This window comes from Tachypleus tridentatus, chromosome 6, assembly GCF_004210375.1.
Source record: "Tachypleus tridentatus isolate NWPU-2018 chromosome 6, ASM421037v1, whole genome shotgun sequence".
In the NCBI taxonomy this organism is placed as follows: Eukaryota; Metazoa; Arthropoda; class Merostomata; order Xiphosura; family Limulidae; genus Tachypleus; species Tachypleus tridentatus.
Window position 1 is genome coordinate 127,627,158 of NC_134830.1, and position 6,654 is coordinate 127,633,811.

Consider the following 6,654-nt stretch of genomic DNA (forward strand, 5'->3'; position numbering starts at 1 on the left):
AATTGTACATTCAGAATACAATTATACTTTCTTTTATTAGTATACTTTATGCGACAAAGTTAAAGTTTTTAGTGAATAATATAAAAATAAGAACTTATTTAATACACCATTTTATTTACACTTTTTTCCAGAACCATTAATTACAAAATATTAGAGATAACAATTAAATAAAATTATATACAAAGATAGTACAGTAGATGAATGGCATACTAACATAAAAAATACACCATAACCATCAGGTAAACTACACAACGTGGAAAATTTTAAGTATTGAGAAAAATAGATTGTAAATAACAAAGATGTATAAACTTTAGGATCGCCTATAATGTACTATATGCTATAGAGATTCAAGTTAACTAATACAAATAAATGTTCATGTTGTCCGAACAGAGAAACATTTTTTATTTGGCTGTTCAAATATTCAAGCTGATTGGAAAAATATTTCAGTTATCTTTAAGGTCAAACTTCTCAGTTACACAACGATTTTATTTCACAATCCATTGCATGTTCCTAAAAAAACGCACCATTTATCTTATTTGTTAGTTATTAGAAATATCAAATTTGGACAACCGGATGCAAAGCAACGGATGACAACTTTAGAGAACGTTTTCCAGTTGTAATGAGATTAAATATGAGTTGTTATCAAAGACAGCTCACGGAAGCAGAATATAACAAAATATGTATACTGGAAGAATCATATTTGTTCATTAAAAGAGTAGTCTGCTGGAATTCGAACTGTGATGTCGTTCACTCTGTCTAACAAACATCATGTTCTATTTCAAGTGGCTAGAGAGGAGGAAGAGCTGTGGCGGACCGACGAAAGTAGGAGGTGTTAACCTTATAGGATTTGATGGTTGTATATTTGTTTTTCTCTTAAGTAACTATGTAAGGGGAAAGAACACGATGGTAAGTATACATTTTCTTATATATCCGTTAGTTCTTTTTTTCCAATACTGTCAATTAAATTTAAATTCAAATTTGCTGATGAGGGTTGAGGTAGGTGAATCTTTTTATTTAACTAAATGCTGTATAAAGGTATGGAGAGTAAATAAAAAGTGTTTTATATGTCTAATGATAGGTGAATTTTTATCTTTTCTTTATACCATTATTTGGTATTAAAGTATACTTTTGCATAGAGTAAAAATTTGTGAAAACCAATATTAAGATTATGAAGGTACGTTATTATAGTTCAGAAGTTATGAAAGTATAATTAAGTATCTATTTATGCCACAGAATCTATATCTTACTACAGTAATTACATAGTTACTATACGTCAATATATACTTAAACGTAACACAAATCTCTTACTGCATTTAGAGAAGTTACACACCTTTCAAGTGTAGTGGAGATAAAAATTATACTATGATCTCTGTGGGTCGCTGACTTCTCAGCTAGATTGGATGAGTAATTCTTGAGAAACGTCCCCATTATTTGGCTTTGAAAAACAACCACTTGGTAGCTTGAAAAGTGAGGGTTGCAAATCTCTTTTAATTGTGTTTTTGAATGCATAACTGTCATCTTTAACTGCTGACACATTAAATATTGTACCTAATGGTACCAGCTGTCTTAAACCAGTAAATCAAACAACTATAATCTAATATCCTATGGATGTCTCTTATACTGAAACTATAAATTGAGAGTAAGAGTTACAAAGCCATTTCAGTCCCATTACTCCTATGTTTAGTAAACTGTCTTAGCTCCAAATGATCAAGTGATAACTATATTTTGTATTATACACATTGTATTTTACAATACCTCAGAAAACTGGTTTCAATATCCTTTCAGCTATCATCTCCAGTTGTACAAACTAGTGATGCTTTAAGCATTAAAGCTAATAGAACCAGCCATTTTAGTTTATGATAATTAAAGTGAGAATGTATAGTGAACATCACCTGATAGTTTGGAAATCAAAGATACTCATTTCCTTTCAGTCATTAAGTACTTGACCTAATTATCATCATTGCTTTCATTATGAGCTCAATGTAATTAGTTTGGTAGACTGACAGAGCTGAAACTGGATTCTAAATTTGGTTCTTGTTTATATGACTTATTCTGAACTCATCCCAGATCAGAGTGAAATAAGACAGTTTTATTTTTGTTCTACTAAACAACCTTTTCATTGTTGATTTGTCACAGGTTTATTGGTTGTATACGGATACAAATGCTGTAGCTTGTATGTTAATGGACTGATAGAACGGATCACTAGTGCCAGTCCAGCAGGATCCATGAGACTTTTGTGCTAATGACACATACCAAGTGTACTACATTCAACACTTATGTGTTTGTACTTCACTGTTTTATCATAACATCTTTTCAATCACATGAAGGTTTTTCTAGCTGTTTGTGCACAAGCTCTTATGCATGAACTAATGAAAACTGTAACAATTCCACATGGTTATACTGACACTGTATGACTTCCATTCCAAATGAAAGACCATACATCATATCTAGAGGAAGCAGACCTCTTGGAATAATCTGTAGATATTTTTCCATTTGTGCAGTATGACATTATGATGTAAAGTATGTGTTCATCTTAGTTCAGTTTTGAATTACAAACTTAGAAAGCATGCATTTGACATTCCGAATCACCCATTCCATTAAACTATCAGATTGGTAGTTATAACCCTTTTGTGAGGGGCTTGGTTGTAATATACATGAGGTGGATATTTATATTGTAGCTTTTGATGCAGTATGTGTGCTTACACAAAATTTGTAGACTTTCAGTAAAGATTGCAAGTTTTATGTACACAAAAAATAAGTTTTTTTAATGAAGTATTTTTATTAAAGATTTGTTTGTGAAATATTGAATCTGTTTCATTACTTGTCCAAGTGTGAAGTGATTTTCACATCATGATTAAAAACTAATTCTTCATCCCTAAAATCTCAATTGTTATTTGTATAATATCTTAAACATCCTAAATACATTTCAAATGTTTGTTTTCAGTAAGACTTTATATTTTGTCTGTTATTTTCTACTCCTTGACTATATGGGGTGTGTAAATTTGATCAACCTGATAACCACCATAAAAACTTAGGCAATAAATATAAATTATGGTTTTTCATTCTAGAATGACTGCAAATTAAAACATGAAATACAAATGTTTAGTCTAAATAGCTTAAATTTCATAACATTTAGATTTATATATATTTATTATATTGACCTTCCAGTTGTGCCTGGCTAACATTACAGAAGTTGCATGACATGGTGCATGTGTACTCACGTTACTGTATCTAACGGTATAAAACTGACCTTTAGTCTTTGAAAAGTTACCTCTCTTGTCTGTACTTTAATGGACTAGTATTTGGTAAAATACAGTCATATTTCAATTATCATACATTATTTTTGTATACAGATTCTTAAACTTATTTTTCTTGAAACACAGAACATAAGTCTAGCAAACAATTATATCTTCTAGTTACAGTGATTTTTGTACAACTTGCTCATGTCCAGATGCTACTTCAATATATTGCCTTCACCTATCTAAAATCAGTGCACAATTTGATGTTTCATTATTCTTTCAGACAACTGCTACTAAAAAGGAACAAGCACTCTCTGAGGGCAGTATTACTCCATCCTTTAACATCCACTGTATTTGAGTACTGGCTATTTCTTTATTTGTATTGTTCATGATCTAAAATCAAATGAATCTATATGATGTTTTGTTACTGTTGTTTTATTGAATCACTCAACTATTCCTTCAAATACTTTGGCACATTTTTCCAACAAGTTTCTTGCTGAGAGTACCTAATGTATTGAAATATTTGTAAGTGATCATACCATTTCTTTATCAATCAGGAACCTTATCTCACCTTTTTACTTCAACATGTATATATAAAAACTCATCCAGTCTTCAGAGAGCTGGGCTGACTACTACACATTTGGTGGAAGCTGTTCATTGCATTCTCCCAAGTCAGTGGTGTGGTCTGACTTGAGTTCCTCTAGTTTCCCAGAGTTACAACAGTAGTATCCACTGCCAATTGTACAGTTGATTGAAACCAATAGCTTTGTCTATCTTGCTACTCAGAGATGATGTGGTTCACTTTAAAGTGAACCTATGCTCCACAGACAAAGCATGTGCTTTGTATCTTCTTTCTGAGGCAATATCAAAGTGAAATCATTGGTAGCAAGTGGATACCAGACTGGCTGCATTGCAATACTGGATGCTTGGGTGGTTGGTTGGTTAGTCCTGGCTGTGTTTAAATCTAGCACAATGTCAGTGCCTGGGTTGAATGGTCTTTCTGAAATAAAGTGACTGAAATTTCTTTTACAGGCTTCTGCCTTTCCTGTGACTGACTCAAAACTACTATTTTGTATCCAATTGTGACAGAAATTAACTAAAGGTGAGAAGTAAGGCGATATTATTTTTCTTGATAGCCTTTTCACTAGCTTGTCAGTAAGGATATCCTCATGATCCAATGGGGCTCTGGTAAATTACACTTTAGATAATTCATGTAAGTAGTCAATCTTTCAGTGTGGACCTCTTTACGAGTCTTGATTGCAGTCCAATGGATTATTCTGTTTCCTACTAGGTCAAATCTCTGGTGCAACTCAGTAATGACTGTCTCACAGTCCCACAAATGATCTTTATGCAAATGCCTAACTTACATATAAACTTACTTGCTGAATTGCTTTACTAACCAGTCAATAAACATCACATTGACTGACTAACATAAAAACTTATCCACTAAGGCACTAACCTTCATTATTTATATTGCTGAAACCAAATTAAATTACTCAATAACTCACAAATTCAATTATTAATCAACTAATTCACTCTTACATTTTGATTCTAACACATGTACAAGGTACATGGCAAGAGCAGCCTTGTTTTGTTTATGTATTGTTTTTATACTTATTTATTTAAAGCTAAGCTCTTTCCTCTTATGAAAATTTTGCTAATATTTTGTAAATATCTGAAGATTTATATTTTGATAAGAATTTTGAGATTGTAGATTTCAGGCAAGTAAGGCCCCTAGAGTTATTACTCAAAACTTCTAGTTTCCTTTATTTTTAGTTTAACTTTTTTTTTGCTTTAGTTTAACAGTCAGGTTATTCAGTTTTAGTTTTACTTAAATTTTCTTTAACTTACAAGAGGTGACTCACATGAACTGGAAAAACACACAATCAGAGTTCTTTCTCGGATACAGATTAGAACAACTCACTGCTGGATTATTGAAAAGCAAACAAAGATGATAAATGAAAAAGATAGGAAAATAGTTGCTTTAAGATGAATATATTTGTTGCAGAATGAAAGAATAATAATGTTTGAATAACATACCAATGTATTAAAGACCCAGGAAAAGGCATAAAAACTGATAACCTAGGGTAGAAATAGCCAATAACATTCAGTTAATTAATGTTCCAGTTAGAATACTTATCTATAATTTAAGTAATTTTATAAGGTATCATTGTGCAAATCAAAAACATATGCTTGGAACGAATGTATAAAATCAACATCTTCTACTCCATTTAGAAACAAATAAAAACCTGAGGTCTTTTGAAAGATGGAGAAAATGCTCAGGTTATAGGGTTTTTATTAATTTCTATCAAGACTTCTTGAACCTACATTTTTTTTTCTAACATATGATTCTACTCCATTTAGAAATCAAGGTGAGAAGCCAGTTGTTACTGTAGAACTTCAACATACAGTCTCTAAATTACTGAAGGACCATAATTTATCAAACAAAAAAGTTAAGTTGGTATAAATTATGATGCAGCTTTGACAATAAACATTTTAACCAAATATGTGCAAGCTTGATCTATTGAAATGACTATGTATGGGAGAAGAAATGTTAAATACAATTTATAATTTATTACATTTAGCAAGCTGTTAGTAAAATATACAAGTCTGTTGTATGCAAAATAGAGGTGCTATAAAAGTCTTTGTACTTAAGATATGTTCATGAATTGGAACATCATTCTGACAAGTTGAAGTGGAAGATGGTGTTTATGTGAAGAATAAAAATATTTTTCCCCCATCGTGTAGTTTGCTTATTGCATTTGATTAACCTGTATAACCTCCAAAATGCATATCTACAGCTTTTTTAAAGTATTTCTGTATAAAGAGTCTGGTATTTACTCTCTACTACCAGCACTTCTGCTGTATAGTTAAAAATGATTACATCATTATACGCAACAATAAATGGCATTTTCACCTCTACCTGTGAACATAGGGTTAACTAGCTTTAAACTGTTTTCCTAAATTGTTTTTCAAGTGCAAAGCTTTTTATAAATCACTAGCAAATGTTTCTTCTTTTATAGTATCTAAAAATGTCTGTGTTTGTGGCACTGTATTAAATATTCTCTTTCATTTAGAGCTTAGGCTTGATTTGTTACAGTCATTTTCAAACTTTAGTAAAATCATACAGATAGGTACAGGATAAATTATCTATAAATCTTTTATCAAAATGTTATAAATATTGTTGGAATGCAAGTTTTTACGTGTGTGTTAAAAATAAGACAATATGCATATGGAATGGTAATTTTGACCAACCTTGTAACAAACATGCAATCATGAAAGTACACTTAATACAAGTATACTGAGTTTACCTTCACAACATATGGCAGTCTTTCAGTAAACATTACTAGTCTGTTTCTAGAAAAAACAACAACACGTTTTTCAATAAAGCATTTTACCAAATAATTCTGTGTAT

The 6,654-nt window shown here is 31.1% G+C and overlaps 1 long non-coding RNA gene across 2 annotated transcripts; it reads left to right on the forward strand.

The window, feature by feature from the left end:
• Positions 1–352: 352 nt before the first annotated feature.
• On the forward strand, positions 353–5,978 carry LOC143253620 (uncharacterized). 2 transcript variants are annotated; one of them, XR_013029737.1, is made up of 3 exons: positions 359–906; positions 2,328–2,520; positions 5,604–5,978. It is a non-coding gene; the product is annotated as an uncharacterized LOC143253620 (long non-coding RNA). The 2 variants fall into 2 exon arrangements; XR_013029736.1 differs by having other exon boundaries at positions 353–2,520.
• The last annotated feature ends 676 nt before the right edge of the window (positions 5,979–6,654 follow it).